Source organism: Mastomys coucha, unplaced genomic scaffold, assembly GCF_008632895.1.
Source record: "Mastomys coucha isolate ucsf_1 unplaced genomic scaffold, UCSF_Mcou_1 pScaffold5, whole genome shotgun sequence".
In the NCBI taxonomy this organism is placed as follows: Eukaryota; Metazoa; Chordata; class Mammalia; order Rodentia; family Muridae; genus Mastomys; species Mastomys coucha.
The window spans coordinates 45438621-45456218 of record NW_022196911.1 but is presented as its reverse complement, the minus strand read 5'-3'; the positions used below and the strand labels follow the sequence as shown (position 1 = coordinate 45456218).

Here is a 17598-nt window from a genome sequence, read left to right as displayed (position 1 = left end):
GGAGGGAGGAGAGGAGGGAAAGGAGGGAAGAAGCTTGAAGTTAGCTTTTCTGTGTGGTCTCTCTTGAGTCCCTATATCTACCTACCATCTTGCTGTCTGCCATGTTATATTGCAGCCAGGAAGACCTCGTCAGGACCAGAAGATATCAGCACCAGAACCATTCTCCTGGACCCTCCAATTGTGAGCCAAATAATTCTCTCTTTTTTTAAATTTACTTTTTAAAAAATGATGCTTGTATGTGTGTCTGTGTGGAGTTTATGCATGTGAGTGCAGTGCTCAAGGAGGCCAGAAGAGGGCATCAGGTCTCTGCCTGCAATTACAGGTAGTTGTGAGCTGACCTTTGCAGTGCTGGAAATCCAACTCAGGTTCTCCACAAGATCTGCAGGTCCTCTACAAGATCTGCAGGTCCTCTTACCCTGTAAGCCAAATCTTCAGTCCCAGATCCTCTTTACAAAGCACCATCTCATGTGTGGTGATAGAGAACAACGACACAGGGGGTTACTAGCTACTCCCTAATAACACAGTGTCACACAGCAGGTCCTTGAGAAGCACAGTATATGATGAAAGTTCTTGAGTGATTTATGAGGGTTGTGCTCTCAGGAGAAAAGCTGGAAAGACTGGCTTAACGCTAAAGGGAGACTGGCGTGAGTGGAGATTGGCTTCAGTCTGATCCCTTGGGCAACTCAGCACAGACTGTACTGCATCAAGAGGAGAGCCGGTCTTTGCTCCTTCATGCCTCACCTTTCTGTCAGTTACTGCTGGGGGTGGGGGGTGAGTTCAAGGCTAGCCTGGTCTACATAAAAAGTTCCAAGCCAGCCAGGGCTGCACACTGTCTCAAAACCCAAAGCAAATAAAGGAAAATGACAGGAAAATCATTATATGGAGAAGAATTTCTGACTATGTATGCCATGAAGAAAATAAAAACGAATATATAAGGTGGCTTTATGGAAGGTAGAGGGTGAGAACTTATTTATTGTTGGGGTGTTGTTGTTGTTGTTTATTTTGAGACAGTTTCTCTGTGCAGCCCTAACTGTCTTGGAACTAGCTCTGTACACCATTCTGGCCTTGAATTCACAAGGATCCACCTGCCTCTACTTCCTGAGTGCTAGCATTAAAGGCATGCATCACCATCGCCCAGAGAACTAATTTGTACGTTCGATTCAGAGAGGACACTTAATTATCATGCCTAAATCTGAAGGATGGTAATGAAGAGACCACAGGGAAGATCTGTGACCAGGAATGTGAAAGAACTTGACATACATGAAGGCCATGTTTGGGACAGAGAAAGTGCCCCAAATGACTGTCTCTACCTGGCCTTTTTTTGTTTTGTTTTGGTTTGGTTTGGTTTTTTTTTGAGACAGGGTTTCTCCGTGTAGCCCTGGCTGTCCTGCAACTCACTCTGTAGACCAAGCTGGCCTCAAACTCAGAAATCCTCCTGTCTCTGCCTCCCAAGTGCTGGGATCAAAGGTGTGTGCCACCACCACCCGGCTCTTTAAGTGTTTTAAGATCGGGTCTCTATAATATTGGCCTTGAACTTCTGGACTCAGCAGCCCTTGGGGACTATAGACTCACATGGTATCTATCTGCTCTGTCACAGTTTTATGGAGGTATAATTAACACAGTAAACTGCATGTCTAATGTACAATTTGATATGTTTGGATAATTTATGTGATCTCATCTCCAAAAGCCTATGGTAATAAAAATATGGTAAAAGTTTACATTGCTTGCAGAAGTTACCTGTTCTCATGGCTTGTAGGTAACAGTCTGTGGAATTTTATATACTATAATTAGTCATTATGAATTCCTATGCAAGGGAGAGGTAGCAGCTAGCTTGTAGAGGATTCATTTTAGGGCAACCATGTTGTATTGACAATTTCATTTTATAGGTGACTAGTATTCCATCATCTGGATGTACCATCCAATCTGCCCTTTTCTGTTGGTAGAAATTTGGGTTGTTTATTGTTTGGAGACAAGTACACATAAAGCTTTAGTGCACATACCTGTACCAACCTTTTTCTGGACTCCTCCTCTCTCTCCACCATGCCCCTGTTTCTCAAATTAATACAAGCATAGGAATGGTAGGGTCACATGGAGGTGTGTTAGCACATCCTTAACACCAGTGACCTCAAGTTTCAGCTCCTTTAGGCCTGGCCAAAGCTTGGTAAGATCAAAAATTAATTTTAGCCATTGTTGTACCATGTCTATATTGTCTAATCTGCAGCTTTAATTTGCATTTTTTTAAAGATTTATTTTTTTTTATTTTATGTGTATGAGTACACTGTAGCTGTACAGATGGCCATGAGCCATCATGTGTGTGGCTTCTGGGAATTGAACTCAGGACCTCTGCTCGGTCCGGCACTCAGGACCTTCAGAAGAGCAGTCAGCGTTCTTACCCGCTGAGTCATCTCACCAGCCCTAATTTGCATTTTTCTACTGGCTAGTTGTTCTGTTTCTTAGCCATTTTGATGAAGTGGTGGTTCAGGACAGGGTTTCTCTTTATAGCCCTGGCTGTTCTGGAACTCATTCTGTAGACCAGGCTGGCCTTGAACTCAGAAATCCACCTGCCTCTGCCTCCCAAGTGCTGGGATTAAAGGCGTGTGCCACCACTGCCTGGCTAGTCTGTGATTTCTTTTTTTTTTTCTTTTTTTAATTTTTTATTTTATTATATGTAAGTACACTGTAGCTGTCTTCAGACACTCCAGAAGAGGGCATCAGTTCTCATTACGGATGGTTGTGAGCCACCATGTGGTTGCTGGGATTTGAACTCAGGACCTTTAAGTAAGAGCAGTCAGTGCTCTTAACCACTGAGCCATCTCTCCAGCCCCCTGTGATTTCTTGATAGTGTAAAAGTTTTAATTTGTCCAACTTATCATTTTTTGTTTTTAGGGTTTATAATTTTTGTGTCATATTTAAAAACTCATTGTCAATCCTAGGGAAACTAAGATTTTTCCTTTATGTTCTGTTCTGGAAAATTACAATTTTATTTTTATATTTGAGTCTGCTCCATTTTTAATTAATTTTGTTTATGGTGTTTTTTTCCCATAATTGTTTTTATTTTTCTGTAGTATTCAGTACCACTTATAATAAAGTCGAACCAGGAGTGGTGGCACAAGCCTTTAATATACTCAGGGAGGCAGGTGGATCTCTGAGTTTGAGGCCAGTCTGGTCTATATGGAGAGTTACAGGACAGCCAGGGCTACACAAGTGAGATTTCCTCCACTAATATTTTGCCATTATTCTGTTTCTGTCTTCCCTTGCTTTCCCAATTCTTCTTCCCCTCCAAATTAGAGCTGTTCATCTTCAGTGTCAAATTGGTTTAAAATCACCGTGGAAATAACTGTTAAGTGTGTCTGTGAAGGTGTTTTTAGGGTTTTATTTGGACAGAAGACCCATTTTCACTCAGGGTTACTGTCCTCGACAGAATAAGAAAGTTAGTTGAGGGGGCTGGAGAGATGGCTCAGCAGTTAAGAGCACTGGCTGCTCTTCCAGTGGTCCTGAGTTCAAATCCCAGCAACCACATGGTGGCTCACAACCATCTGTAATGGGATCTGATGCCCTCTTCTGGTGTGCATGAAGAGAACACCAGTGTACTCATATACATAAAATAAATAAATAAACCTTGAAAGAAAGAAATAGAGAAAGAAAGAGAAAGCAAGCAAGCAAGCTAGTTAAACCCCCAGAAGGGTGGCTTAGCCTCTAAAGTTCCTGCTGTGAAAGCTTACAGACCTGTGTCTGATCCTTAGCACACAGGTAGAAGGCTGGGTCTTGTGCCTCTTGCTTGTCTCAGCATTGAGGAAGCCTAGTTGGGAGGACTCTGGGACCTTGGTTGTCAGTATGCTGAGCCTGGGAGCTTCAGGGCCCATTGACAGGGTCTGTCTCATAAACAAGGTGGAGTGTGATTGAGGGAGACACCAGAAGTCAACCTCTGACCTCCAACACACACACACACACACACACACACACACACACACACACACACACACACACGCACGCAGGCACACAGGTATATGTCACATAGTCACACTAATAGATAAAAGGAATGCTCAGAGCTCTTTCCTCGCCTGGATGCTTAGGAACACTCAAAGGGTGTCTGGTAGGCATGGGATCAGAGAGAGCCTAGGAAGATTTTGAACAAACACATTGTTTTCACCATGCAAATTGTCACAACTAGGAAGGACTGAGGTATAATTCAATGATGAGTATTGCCCAACATGCACAGAAACCTGGGTTCCACCTTTAGTACTGAAGAAAATGCACAAAATTAAATTGACTGCGATGCAGGGCATGGTGGGTGGCTCATGCCCTTAATCCAAATGCTTGGAAGCCAGAGGCAGCCAGGTCTCTGTGAGTTGGAGCCCAGCCTGGTCTACATAGCAAGTTTTAGGGCACCCAGGGCTGCATGGCAAGAGCCAAAAGACTAAAAATACTCTGGGTAGGTCATGAGTAATCACTAGGAGATAGGCAATTTCCAATTCCCTTTATTTCATCATCCCCAAGAAGAAAAGCTCCCAAACACAAGGAAATCTTAATTGGTCACTGAAGCAGGGCATCAGGAAGGTTAGCAAATAACTCCCATTTGCCAGCTAATTCCTTTCGTAAACACACTTTGATTCTGAGGAAGTTTATTCTTTTTTGTTTTTCTTTAAGATTTGTTTATGTTATGTATATAAGTATGCTGTAGCTAGACGGGCGTTGGTGGCGCACGCCTTTAGCCCCAGCACTTGGGAGGCAGAGGCAGGCAGATTTCTGAGTTCTGAGTTCGAGGCCAGCCTGACCTACAGAGTAAGTTCCAGGACAGCCAAGGCTACACAGAGAAACCATGTCTCAAACAAACAAACAAACAAACAAACAAACAAAAATATGCTGTAGCTGTCTTCAGACCTGCCAGAAGCGGGTATCAGATCCCATTACAGATGGTTGTGAGCCACCATGTGGTTGCTGGGATTTTGAACTCAGGACCTCTGGAAGAGCTGTCAGTGCTCTTAACCACTGAGCCATCTCTCCAGCCCTCTCTCAAGCCCTGGAAGTTTATGCTTAAGGTTTTTTTTGTTTTGTTTTGTTTTGTGTGTGGGATGTGTATGTGTGTGTCTGTGTGTCTGTGTGTGTGTATGTGTCTATGTGTTTGTGTGTCTGTGTGTATGTGTCTATGTGTGTCTATGTGTCTATGTGTTTGTGTGTCTGTGTGTATGTGTCTGTGTATCTGTGTGTATGTGTCTGTATGTGTCTGTGTGTGTGTCTGTGTCTGTGTGTCTGTGTGTGTCTGTGTCTGTGTGTGTGTGTGTGTGTATGAGGGTTGGGGAGATGACTCAGCTGCTAAGGGCACTTGTTCTTGTAGAGGACTGGGTTAAATTCCCAGCAGCCACATGGTGGCTCACAATCATCTGTAACTCTAGTTGCAGGGAAATCTCACCACTTCTGGTCTCCTCTGGCACCGGGCACACTTGGTACACAAAATTATGTACACAAAACACTCATAACAAAGATTAAAATAAATAGAAAAATACATTTTTAAAATTTGTATATTTATGTCAGTGTGATTTTATGATTGTGTGTGTGTGTGTGTGTGTGTGTGTGTGTGTGTGTAGACTAGAAAACGGAGTAAGATCCTTGGAGCTGGAGTGGTTGTGAGCTATTCGCGTGAGTGCAGGAAACAAACCCAGATCCTTTGGAAGAGAGTAGCTCTTACTCCCTGACCCATCTCTCCAGCCCCAGAAGATTTGCGTGTGAGTGTACTTATGCACTACATGTGTGTGTACCACATGGAGGCCAGAAGAATTTCTGGGGTCTCCTCTACCATTTCTGCCTCTTCCTTTAAGGCAGACTTTCTTTCTGAACCTGGGGCTTGCCTTTCTCTGCTAGTCTGGAAGACTGCAAGTCACTGAAATCCTCCTGTCTCTGTACCTCTCAAAGCTAGGGGTTACAAGTGTGTAAGTGCTTGTTACACAGGTCTGCAGATGGCTGTGTTACAGGGTTACAAGCTTGTAAGTACTGAGTTCTGAAACCTGGTCTTCATGCTTCAATGTGCTAAGCCAATCTCTTGAAGATATGTAATGAAGGATTTACATTCACAATATAAACAAAAGTAACACTCCACAGTAGGTCTTGATTTTTTTTTTTTTAAGATTTATTTTGTGTGCATTGGTGTTGTGCCTGCATGTATGTTTATGTGAGGTACCAGATCCCCTGGAACTGGAGTTACAGACAGTTGTGAGCTGCCATGTAGGTACTGGGAACTGAACCTGAACCTACGTCCCCTGGAAGATCTGCCAGTGCTCTTAATTGCTGAGCCAGCTCTCTATCCTTTTTTATTGTTGTTGTTGGTGGTGGTTTTTTTTTGTTTTGTTTTGTTTTGTTTTGTCTTTTTTCTTCTTGCTCCAGTCCTGCTCATTCCCTGAGTGGAAGGCTTAAGATTTATTTATTTTATGTATGTGAGTACACTGTCACTCTCTTCAAACACACCAGAAGAGGGCATCAAATTTCATTCTAGATGGTTGTGAGCCACCATATGGTTGTTGGAATTTGAACTCAGGACCTCTGGAAGAGCAGTCAGTGCTCTTAATCGGGGATCTGATGTCCTCTTCTGGTGTGTCTGAAGACAGACAGCTACAGTGTACTAATATAAATAAAATAAATAAATCTTTTTTTTTTTTTTGGTTTTTCAAGACAGGGTTTCTCTGTGTAGCCCTGGCTTTCCTGGAACTCACTCTGTAGACCAGGCTGGCCTTGAACTCAAAAATCTGCCTGCTCCTGCCTCCCAAGTGCTAGGAAATAAATCTTTTTGTTTAAAAAAAGACAGTGTTTCTCTGGTGTAACAGCACTGGCTATCCCATAACTCACTTTTAGTTCAAGACTGGCCTCAAAAACTCATAGAGATCTGCCTGCCTAGGCCTCTTTTTTAAAGAATTATTTTATGTATATTGAATACACCATAGCTGTCTTCAAACACACCAGAAGACTGGCATCAGATCTCATTATGGATGGTTGTGAGCCACCATGTGGTTGCTGGGAATTGGACTCAAGACCTTTGGAAGAGCAGTCAGTGCTTTTAACTGCTGAGCCATCTCTCCAGCCCCTGCCTAGGTCTCTTAAATGCTGCAATTAAAGGTGTATGCCACCATGCCTGACCTGGTCTGGTCCTGACTTTTTTTTTTAACAGCTTTCCCCACATCATCTTCTAAATCTGGCCTCTGTAAGGAAGAAATACCAAGTACCAACAGATCTGAATAAGGCCATAAAGTTTGTTGTAATGATGTTAGGGAAGAAGAAGAACAAAAACAGCCATGTATGGGCCTGCAGATGGCTGAACATGAACAGATGCTGCACAGGCCTAACAACCTGAGTTTGATCCCTGGAATCTGCACCAAGAAAGAGGGAGAGAACAGACTCCATACAGCTGTTCTTGACCTGGACAGTGCCCATGTACATAATAGTACATAATACATACACAATAGATTTGTTTTGTTTTGTGAGACAGACTCACTGTGAGCCTCTCCTGGCCTAGAGCTTGACATGTAGACTATATTGGTCTCAAACTCATAGAGAGCCACCTGCCTCTGCCTTTCCAGTGCTGGGATTAAAGCACCACTATATCTGGTGCTCACCCTAAATGTAGTGTGGGATTATAAAGCTGTTAGCAAGCTAAAGGCTGAGGGAGGAGGATTGCAGAAAATTCCAGGCCAGCCTGGGATGGATGAATAGTGCTTAACACTATACTTGTCTTCTTGGAAAAAAAAAAAAAAAGGAACCAAAAATAAAATTTTCGGATTTCCCTGTACTGCATGCATGTAGTGGGTCCCTACTGGCGATTAAGGATAACACTCCTATAACTGAAAACATGAAATTCTATTTTACCCACAACAATTTTATCCTGGCTTCTGATAATTGCTTGCTTGTTTATTATATTTCTAGGAATCAAACTCACAGCCTTGCGTGTACTGGGCAACTGCTCTACCCCTGAGCTACACCATTTACTCTGACTTCTGAGGTATTCCTTCTCTGAGAAAAATGAGCCAATCTCTGTGCTTTGCAGAGTAAAAGAGGGCTGGGAAAGATGGTTCATAGGTTAAATGTACTAACTGTGAAAGTCTGACAGCCCAAGTTCAGTCCCTAGAACCCAGGTAAAAAGCTGGCTGTGGTGGTGCACATCTGTAATTCCAGCATTCCAGAGAGATGGGAAGCAGGACAGAATCATCAGGAACTTAATGGACTTGCTAGCCAAGTTCTATAATATAGCAACAGAGACAAGAGACCCTATCTCAACAAGGTAGGAGGGAGAATGACCCTTGAAAGTTGTCCTCTGATATCCACATATGTGCCATGGCATGACACAGTTCACCTGTAAGTGGAGTTTCAGGGGATCGTATGCCCTCTTCTGGTCTCTACAGGCACCTAACACGTGTTGTATGTATGTACACACATACACACACACACACACACACACACACACACACACACACACACACTTGCTGACTGTGGTTGGGCATGCCTTTACTTTAGTCCTAGCACTTGAGGAGGCAGTAGCAGTCAGATCTCTATGAATTAGAGAGCAGCCTGGTGTGTCAAGTGAGGTGTAGCCAGCCAAGACTAAAAAGTGAGACTGTTTATAAGCCAATAATCCCACTAGCAGGAAGGGAGGCAGAAACAGAGCCCCGAGGTATTTCAGGGAAGATTTCAGGCATGGAAGGAATGCAAGGAACTAAAAATAGGTCTCCTGCTAGCACATGAACCTGTAGCTTCCCTAACTCTTGTCTGAGGCACCGGGCCAGAAAACATAGCCCTTTGTTGTTGGTTTTGTTTGTTTGTTTTTCAGCAGAACAATGTTTCTTTTCTAATTTTTAAAACCTGGGCAGGGCACTGTGGTATATCCTCTCATCTCAGCATTTAGGAGGCAGAAGCAAGAGAATCTCTGTTTATGCTTGCTTGAGTCTACAGAGCTGCGGGCTATCTAGGGTTACACAGTGAGACTCCTTCTTGAAAACAATGAAACATAATTTAAAATTATTTTATTTTTTATGTGTATAGATTTTTTGCCTACCTGTGGGTCTTTGCATCACATACATGTGTGTCTGGTGCCCCTAGAGGTCAGAGAGGACATTGGATGTCCTGGCATTTGAGTTGCAGATAGTTGTAAGCCACCATGTCAGTGCTGGGAATCAAACCTGGGTCCCCTGGAAAGGTAGCCAGTGCTCTAACCACAGAACTCTCTCTCAGACTTGAACTGTGTCTTATTGTTGTCTTCTTTAAGTGTTAATTTGATTTTTATCTTTGTTTTATATCTAAGTTTAAAAATCATTTGTGCTAGTCAAATGTGGCTGGCGCACATTTTTAGTCCCAGCACTCAGGAGGCTAGTGGATCTCTGTGAGCTGTAGGCCAGCCTAGTCTACAAAGAGAATTCCAGGACAGCTAGAGCTACAACAGAGAAACATGTCTCAAAAAACCAAAACTAACTAACTAACTAAACCTTTGTGCTAGGCGTGGTGGCATAAGCCTTTAATCCTAGTGCTGGGGAAGCAGAGGCAAACAGATCTGTTGGTTTTGGCTCTACCTGGTTACAGTGAGAGCCTGTCTCTAACACATGTAAAAAAGAAAAATCTTTGCTGAGAGCTGAGGATTTATACAGCTGCAGAGTGTTGTCTTGGGATGTATAGGGCTCTGAGTTCAGCACTGCAGAGATGTTTTATGAGTTACAGAATAGTTATAAATGAATAACATTTATTTATTTGTTTGCTTTTGCACTGAGCTACATTGTCTGCTTAAATGAAAACTTTAGAAGTCGGTTTTACGCTTGTGTGTACTCAGATAAGCTTGTGTGGGGTTAATCTCTAGCCCGTGTGGGCTTGCTTTGTCTGGACCGATGCCTTTTTACCTAGGAGTTTGCTATCACTTCAGTGAACACCTGAAGTATTCTACACAAAACAGAATCCTGTTCTGAAGCTTTGAGTTTCCAAAATAGACTCAGGGCAGTTGTCCTAAATGAAAAAAGCCTGTCCCCCTCTCCTCTTTTGAGGGCAGGTTCTTTGAAGTCCTAGCTAGTTACTTCAGCAGCCCCTTCTACTCCCTCCCAGTGCTGGCATTATATAGTCTTGTACAGCCTTTCTAGCTTAGAAGTTATATGGAGAATATTTCTGTACCATGCATATACATTATATATCATTTTTAAAGAAGAATTATTTATTTTATGTATATGAGTACACTGTAGCTGTCTTCAGACACACTAGAAAAGGGCATCAGATCTCATTACAGATGGTTACATGTGGTGGCTAGGAATTGAACTCAGGACATCTGGAAGAGCAGTCAGTGCTCTTAACCATTGAGCCATCTCTCCAGTTCCATTATAGTTTTTTTTTTTTTTTTTTTTTTTTTTTTTTTTTTTTTTTTTTCGAGACAGGGTTTCTCTGTGTAGCCCTGGCTGTCCTGGAATTCACTCTGTAGACAAAGCTGGCCTTGAACTCAGAAATCTGCCTGCCTCTGCCTTCCAAGTGCTGCGATTAAAGGCATGCACCACCACTGCCCAGCTATAGTCATTTTTTTTAAACTGGTGTATATCATATCATTTTTGTTTCATTTTTATTTTCGAGACAGGTTTCTCTGTGTAGCCCTGGCTGGCTATCCAGGAACTAGCTCTGTAAACCAGGCTGCCCTTGAACTCAGAAATCTACCTGCCTCTCCTTTCTAAGTGCTGGGATAAAAGGCAAGAGTGCATCATCACCATGCCAGGCTGTGTATTTTTTTTTTTTTCTGTGAAAGAGTCTCAAATAGCCCAGGTTGGCTTAGAAATTGATACTTAGCTGAGGATGACTTTGAACTTTTTTTCAAAAAAGACTTATTTATTTTATATGAGTACACTGTAGCTGACTTCAGACACACCAGAAGAGGGCATCATATCCCATTACAAATGGTTGTGAGCTGGGAGTTGAACTTAGGACCTCTGGAAGAGCAGTCAGTGCTCTTAACCATTGAGCCATCTCTCCAGCCCAACCTTGAACTTTTGATTCCCCTACATGTACTCCCTGAGTACTGGAATGATGGGCATGTGCCACCATGGCCAGTTTATGAAATGCTGGGCCAAGGGCCTCATGCATGCCAGGTAACCACTTTATCAACCGAGCTGCATCCCCAGCCTTCAGTGTGTATTCTCTTAAGATATCTCCCAACTTTACATGGAGGTTGATATGTACTATTTATGCTTCAATTCTGCAGGTTTACTAGGAGTGGCCACTCAAGATTGCTGCTACTAAAATACCCCGTTGATGCCAGGCGGTGGTGGTGCATGCCTCTAATCCCAGCACATGGGAGGCAGAGGCAGGCAGATCTCTTTAAGTTCCAGACCACAGAATTCCTATGTAAAAAACAAACAATAAAACTAAAATAAACAAACAAAAAAACCAAGCAACCAACCAAACCATCAATATCCCCATGCTTCCCCCAAATTTTACATCCTTTAGTGATTTGTGCTTGATTTGAAATTTTAAAATAATTTTACTTTAAGTGCATTGGTATTTTGCTTGCATATATGTCTGTGCACCACTTGAGTGCTTGGATCTCTCTGAGGCCAGAAAAGTTCAGGAGATCCCCTGAGACTGGAGCTACCTAGTGAGCTGCCATGTGGGTTCTTATAATTGAATCCAGATCTTTTGAAAGAGTAGCCATCTCTACAGCTCTTGATCCAAATTTATTTAAAAATTACTTTGAAGCCAGGTTTGGTGACACACACCCAGCACTTGGGACACAGAGGCAAGCTGATCTCTGAGTATGAGACAAGCTCGGTCTCCATAGAGAGTTCTAGGCCAGCTAGAACTACATAGTGAGACTGTGTCTCAAGAAAAAAAAATTCCTGTTATGGTAGGTATGGACCCCAAAGCCTGGCACATCTGAGACACACGTGTGTCACTAAGTTTTATCCCTCGCTGGCTGCTCCACACGTCTTACTTTCCACTCACTCATCTCTCCAGTTGGTATGTGCCATTGACTCAGAAAGTTCTAGGAAGTGTGAGGTCCACTTCCCCACCGTCTACTGAATATCGTGTGGTTTACTATTGGTGCGACTTACTAATGGGTTGTTTGTTTTTTTGTTTTTGTTTGTTTTTGTTTTTGTTTTTTGGTTTTTCAAGACAGGGTTTCTCTGTATAACCCTGGCTGTCCTGGAACTCACTGTGTAGACCAGGCTGTCCTCAGAAATCCGCCTGCCTCTGCCTCCTAAGTGCTGGGATTAAAGGCATGTGCCACCACCGCCCCACTAATGGGTTCTTTTTTTACATTTATTTATTCATGGTAGGGACATGTGGGCACACACATGCTATTGTATAGTGTGCATGTGGAGGTCAGAGGAGAACTTTCAGGAGTAAGTGCTTTCACTATATGGGTTCCAGGGATTGCCATCAGACTAACTTCCTGGGCCAGCTGACAGCCTTTTTGTTGTTGTTGTTGTTGTTGTTGTTGTTTTTGTTTTCTTGGAGACATATTTTAATGTATGTGTATGTTGTGTATATTCCAGAAGAGGGCATCAGATTCCCTATAGTTGGAGATAGAGGTAGATGTGGATACCCCATGGGGGTGCTGGGAACCTGACTCAGTCCCTCTGTAAGACGAGCAAATGCTGTAAACTGCTGAGCCATCTCTCTACCCCACTCACCTTTTTTGGTTTCTTTTTGAGATAGGGTCCTGTATAACATAGGCCTTAAGCTCTAAATACTCCTGTATCTTCCAAGTGTTGGGATTACAGGTATGAGCTAGCATCCCTGGATTGATTTGTATTTTTCATTGGTTTGTAAGTGCTTCAATTACTTCAATCCTTAGATGGCTTGAGCCCTAACTCTGAAAATCTGATGCAGTATTATTCAATACAGTTTGGGTACTGGTTTATTTGTTTGTCTATTTATCTATTTATTTATTGTCAAGATCTCACTGTGAAGCCCCGATGGCTTTATATTTCTCTTTCATGTCATTAGTTTATTTATAATCTTATCTAGTATAAGAATTCAAGAGTTAAATCCTGTTTTTAGAGATCACACCTATGGAGGTTGGGATATGAATGCCCACCATGGACTCATATATTTGAATGCTTGGTTCCCAGTTAGTGGAATTGTTTAGGAATTGTGGAATTGATTAGGAGGTGTGGCCTTGTTGGAGGAAGTGTGCCACCAGGGTGGGCTTTGAGGTTTCAAAAACCCAAGCCCAGTCAGTCAGCCAGTCAGTCAGTCTGTCTTTCTCTCTGTCTGTTTCTCTGTCTCTCTGTCTGTCTGTCTGTCTGTCTGACTGTCTGTCTGTCTGTCTGTCTCCCTGCTTCCTGCTGATCAGGATGTAAAGTTCTCAGCTCCTTCACCAGTGTCATGCTTGCCTGCCTACCTGCTTGTTGCCATGGTGATCATGGGCTAACTTGCTAAGACTGTAAGCAAGCCCCCAGTTAAAAGCTTTATTTTTTCATTGTAAGAATTTCCTTGGTCATGATTTTTTCATAGCAATAGAAACAGTAACTAAGATACCACTTCTAGACCATTGTTCATGTCTGTTAAATGCATGAATTAAACATCATCACTACCACCACTACCACTACCACCACCATCACCATCATCATCATCATCATCATCATCATCATCATCATCATCATCATCATCGGTTTTTCTTTTTTTTTTTTAAAGATTTATTTATTTATGTGTATGAGTACACTGTAGCTGTACAGATAGCCATGAGCCATCATGTGCCTTCTGGGAATTGAACTCTGGACTGCCCCTGCTCCCTCTGGCCCCGCTTGCTCCAGCGTAATTCACTGTAGCTGTCTTCAGATGCACCAGAAAAGGGTGTCAGATCTCATTACGGGTGGTTGTGAGCCACCATGTGGTTGCTGGGATCCGAACTCAGGACCTTCGGAAGAGCAGTCAGTGCTCTTACCCGCTGAGCCATCTCGCCAGCCCCATCATTGGTTTTTCAAGACTGGGTTTCTCTGTGTAGCTCTGGCCCTACCGAAACTCATTCTGTAGACCATGTTCACCTCAAACTCAGAGATCCATCTGCTTCTGCTTTTGCCTCCTGAGTGCTGGGATTAAAGGTATGTGCCACCACTGCCCAACTAAAACATCCTTATTTCTTAAGAACTTGGTGCCTTACCATACAGAAAGGTGCAATAAATCCAGATCCAAAGTGCATGGTCCTCATGGCCAGTAACTACCTCTTATTTTCTACTGAGAATGGACATTTTTCCTTGTGTCCTCCCCATAGTGGCTGGGATGGACCATTGTGGTAAACCTTCGGATACTCTGGCCCAATATGGTGCTTCTGGAACCTCTGCAAGGGACTCAGAGATAGAAGGTAGAAGAAATGGCCATACCACTGGGCTCTCCTTCCTCACAACCTTACTATCTAAACTTTTGTTTTATAGGACTGGGACTTCTTTAGCCCATTTGGCCTCAAACTCATTTTATAGGCAGGAATGATTGAGCTCCTGATCATCTGGCCTCTACCTCCCCAGGGCTGTCATTACAGGTGTGTACTACCAAACCTACTTTATGCAGTACTGGGAATAGAACTCAGGGTCTTTTGCATGCTAGGCAAGCACTGTGCCTATCACTGTACCACCTGAGCTACATCCCCAGGTCATGACCTCAAACTTCCCATTGCTCAGTCTCAGCCTCCTGCATCCTGGGGTTAGTGTCGATTGGGATCTGAGAGGCTGCTAGGGGCTGCTGACATGCAGGCGGGGAAAATGACTTACACACAGAGCAGAGACCAAGGTAAGCAAGCAGGGAAGTAAGGTAGGGCAGATAGAGAATGTGGATGGAGAGGGAAGCTGTTCACCTGAGGGTGAGAGGGAGGGCAGTGGTTTGATAGATTAACAAACCCTAGCTCTGAAAACTATAAAACTGGAGAGAACTTAAAAATCACTCAGGAGTCAGGAAGATTGTGTGTTGAAGACCCATTTAGGCCACGTAGTAAGTCTCAGCAGTTTTAGCTGTGTGGTGAGACCCTGTCTCAAAAAGTAAAACAAGGGGGTATGAAGCTTGCTCACTGGATAGAAGCGCCTGACCCTCAAATGTGTGGAACCCCAGAACCCACATAAAAAGTGTGAGACTCCCCAGGAACCACAAAAAGATGTATAGTGCAAGTGGCTGTGACCCTAACATGCTGACAGGGAAGTAGGAGGCAGAGAATCCCCAGAAACCTGGGGGTCATCAGACTTGTGTTTCAGTAGAAAGAGACTGTCTCAAAGTAGAAGGTCGGGGGAACCAACAGCCTAGCTATTTCCCTGATCTCCACACATAAGCTGTGGTATGTACACATACACACACACATACACACACACACGGGGGGGGGGGGAGGTAGGGGAGAGAGAGAGGGAGGGAGGGAGGGGGGGAGAGAGAGTGTGTGTTAAAGTTCTAGAAGTTGAAGCTCAAAGCACTGGAGCGATTTTGGAAACGTTTATCCAGGCAAAGCTTGGGATCCAAAGGGTCAGAATAGTAACATTGTTGCCTGGAGTTGTTAACTTTGCCCCACCCTGGTCAGCAGGGTTAGTGTACCAGGAAAGACTAGGCAAAAATGTACAAAATAACACTTCTGTTCCCTGAGGGGACTCATCTGACCTAGAAGGATCCACAATGAGATAGTCTCTCACCCACTAAATGGCTTAAAAAACAAAACAAAACAAAACAAAACAAAAACAGACAATAGTAAATTTGCAATGACATAGAAAGACTGGTACCTTCCACAAGGGGAATATGAGATGGCACAGACACAGTGGAGGACAGTTTGGTAGTTTCTTTACAAAGTTAAACATAAACCCACAAGTCAGTAATTCTACTATCTGCTGTATAAGAGAATTGGAAACATGCCTGCAAAAAATACTTGTGTACAAATATTCATACCAGCTTTACTCATTACAGCTAGTAACTGGAAGCCATTCAAATGTCCTTCAAATGATCAGTAGATAAGATGTGGTATATCTATATAATGGAACATTATTAAGCCATAAAAAGGGATAAAGTACTGATACATGCTTCATCTGGAACAAGCTAAAAAACAACCAAAAGAAATCAGACTTTGCAAGTCCCCATATGACATTCCAAAGCTAAAAGGGGAATTCTGTGGTTAAATTAGTAGAGCCAAAGCCAAAGAAAACATTAATTGAAAGTCAAGCAGCTTCCAGAACCAGAGCAATCAATGACTTGATCAGACAACACAGAAACTGAAGTGAGATAATGTAAAAGCAACGTTATTGGTTATAGCTCAATCAACAAGTTAATTGGTTATAGTTTTCTTTTTAAATTTGTATGAATATTGGTCTGTGTATATATATGTGCACCATCTGTGTGTCTGGTACCCAACGAAGCCAGAAGAGGTTATCAGACCTTTGGAGCAAGAGTTAGGGATGGTTGCGGGTACTGGTAACAGGTTCTCTAGAACAGCAGCCAGTGAGTGCTCTTAACCACTGAACTGTCTCTCTAGCTCCTGGTTACAGTTTTGACTTGTTTTGTTTTTTTTGTTTTTTTTTTTTGTTTTTGAGCCAAAATCTTATTTCTTGCATTTGAAGTATTCCTTGATGGCATGCTCTGCCTGAGATTCTTTGCCATAGTCCTTAACCACTACGCAACTGCAACCAACCACCTTCCGTTGTTTCCCCTCTCTATCGATTTTACAGAGGCCTGCCCATTCCCCTAGTTTCTTGTCGTCATTAACCTTTATCAGGTTGACTTGGTGCTCAGCACAAAGTGCCTCCACCAGCTTGACATACATGGGCTCATCACAGATGGATACAAGCACACAGAGATGGGCTTGGCGCTTGTCCAGGGTTTTGGCAGCTTCGAGTGTGCCGCGTGCTAGGCCATCATGGGTGAGGGCGGTCTTCAGCACTTCTTGTAGAGCAGTGGTGACTATTACACCTCCAGCAGCTATGGTGGATTATGGGTGACTCTGAATCTTGAAGGCACCTAAGCTTCCCCCTCTGCGAAAGTTGGTGGCCGCAGGGGAAATAAGCAGTTTTGACTTGTTAATCTGAAGCTTAGTTTACTGGCTCAGGGCCTTTTGCAACCACTCTGATATCAGTTTGTGAATGCCAGCTCCAAATCCATAGTCTATTACAAGATACTACATAAAGAGAGACACATTTCAGTTGGCTAGAGGTTGATTGTCAATAAGGACTAAGGAATTTGTTGGTGGTACTTGTACTGTAAAAATCAGTGAATGTAGCCGGGTGGTGGTGGTGCATGCCTTTAATCCCAGCACTTGAGAGGCAGAGGGAGGCAGTTCTCTGAGTTCGAGACCAGCCAGGTCTACAGAGTGAGTTCCAGGACAGCCATGGCTAAACAGAGAAACCCTGTCTCGAAAAAAAAATAAACAAACAAAATATCAGTGAACGTAATCACTTTTAAAATGGATAACATTTATAGCCTGTAAATTATATCTCAGTAAAGAGTTTGTCCTAGCTAGAGTTGACTACGGGTGGATTAAAGATCACTTGATCTCAGGAGTTCAGGGGCAGCCTGGGCAACATATAATAAGACACCATCCCTAAAGTAAAAGAAGATAAAAAATGGTATAAGTGCTGGGCGGTGGTGGCACACACCTTTAATCCCAGCACTTGGGAGGCAGAGACAGGCGGATTTCTGAGT

General features: G+C 43.1%; 1 protein-coding gene and 2 pseudogenes across 1 annotated transcript in view; 1 reads left to right on the top strand and 2 right to left on the bottom strand.

Annotated features, from left to right (window-relative positions):
* The window catches only part of Canx (calnexin), a 56134-nt gene that overhangs the window by 3437 nt on the left and 35099 nt on the right, over positions 1-17598 (top strand). The window contains exon 2 of the mRNA XM_031352662.1: positions 116-180. The gene's annotated coding sequence lies outside the window, so the exon portion shown is untranslated. The remainder of the gene's footprint in view (positions 1-115; positions 181-17598) is intronic.
* LOC116078651 lies at positions 14078-14474 on the bottom strand (annotated as a pseudogene).
* The window catches only part of LOC116078650, a 3303-nt pseudogene continuing 2206 nt past the window's right edge, over positions 16502-17598 (bottom strand).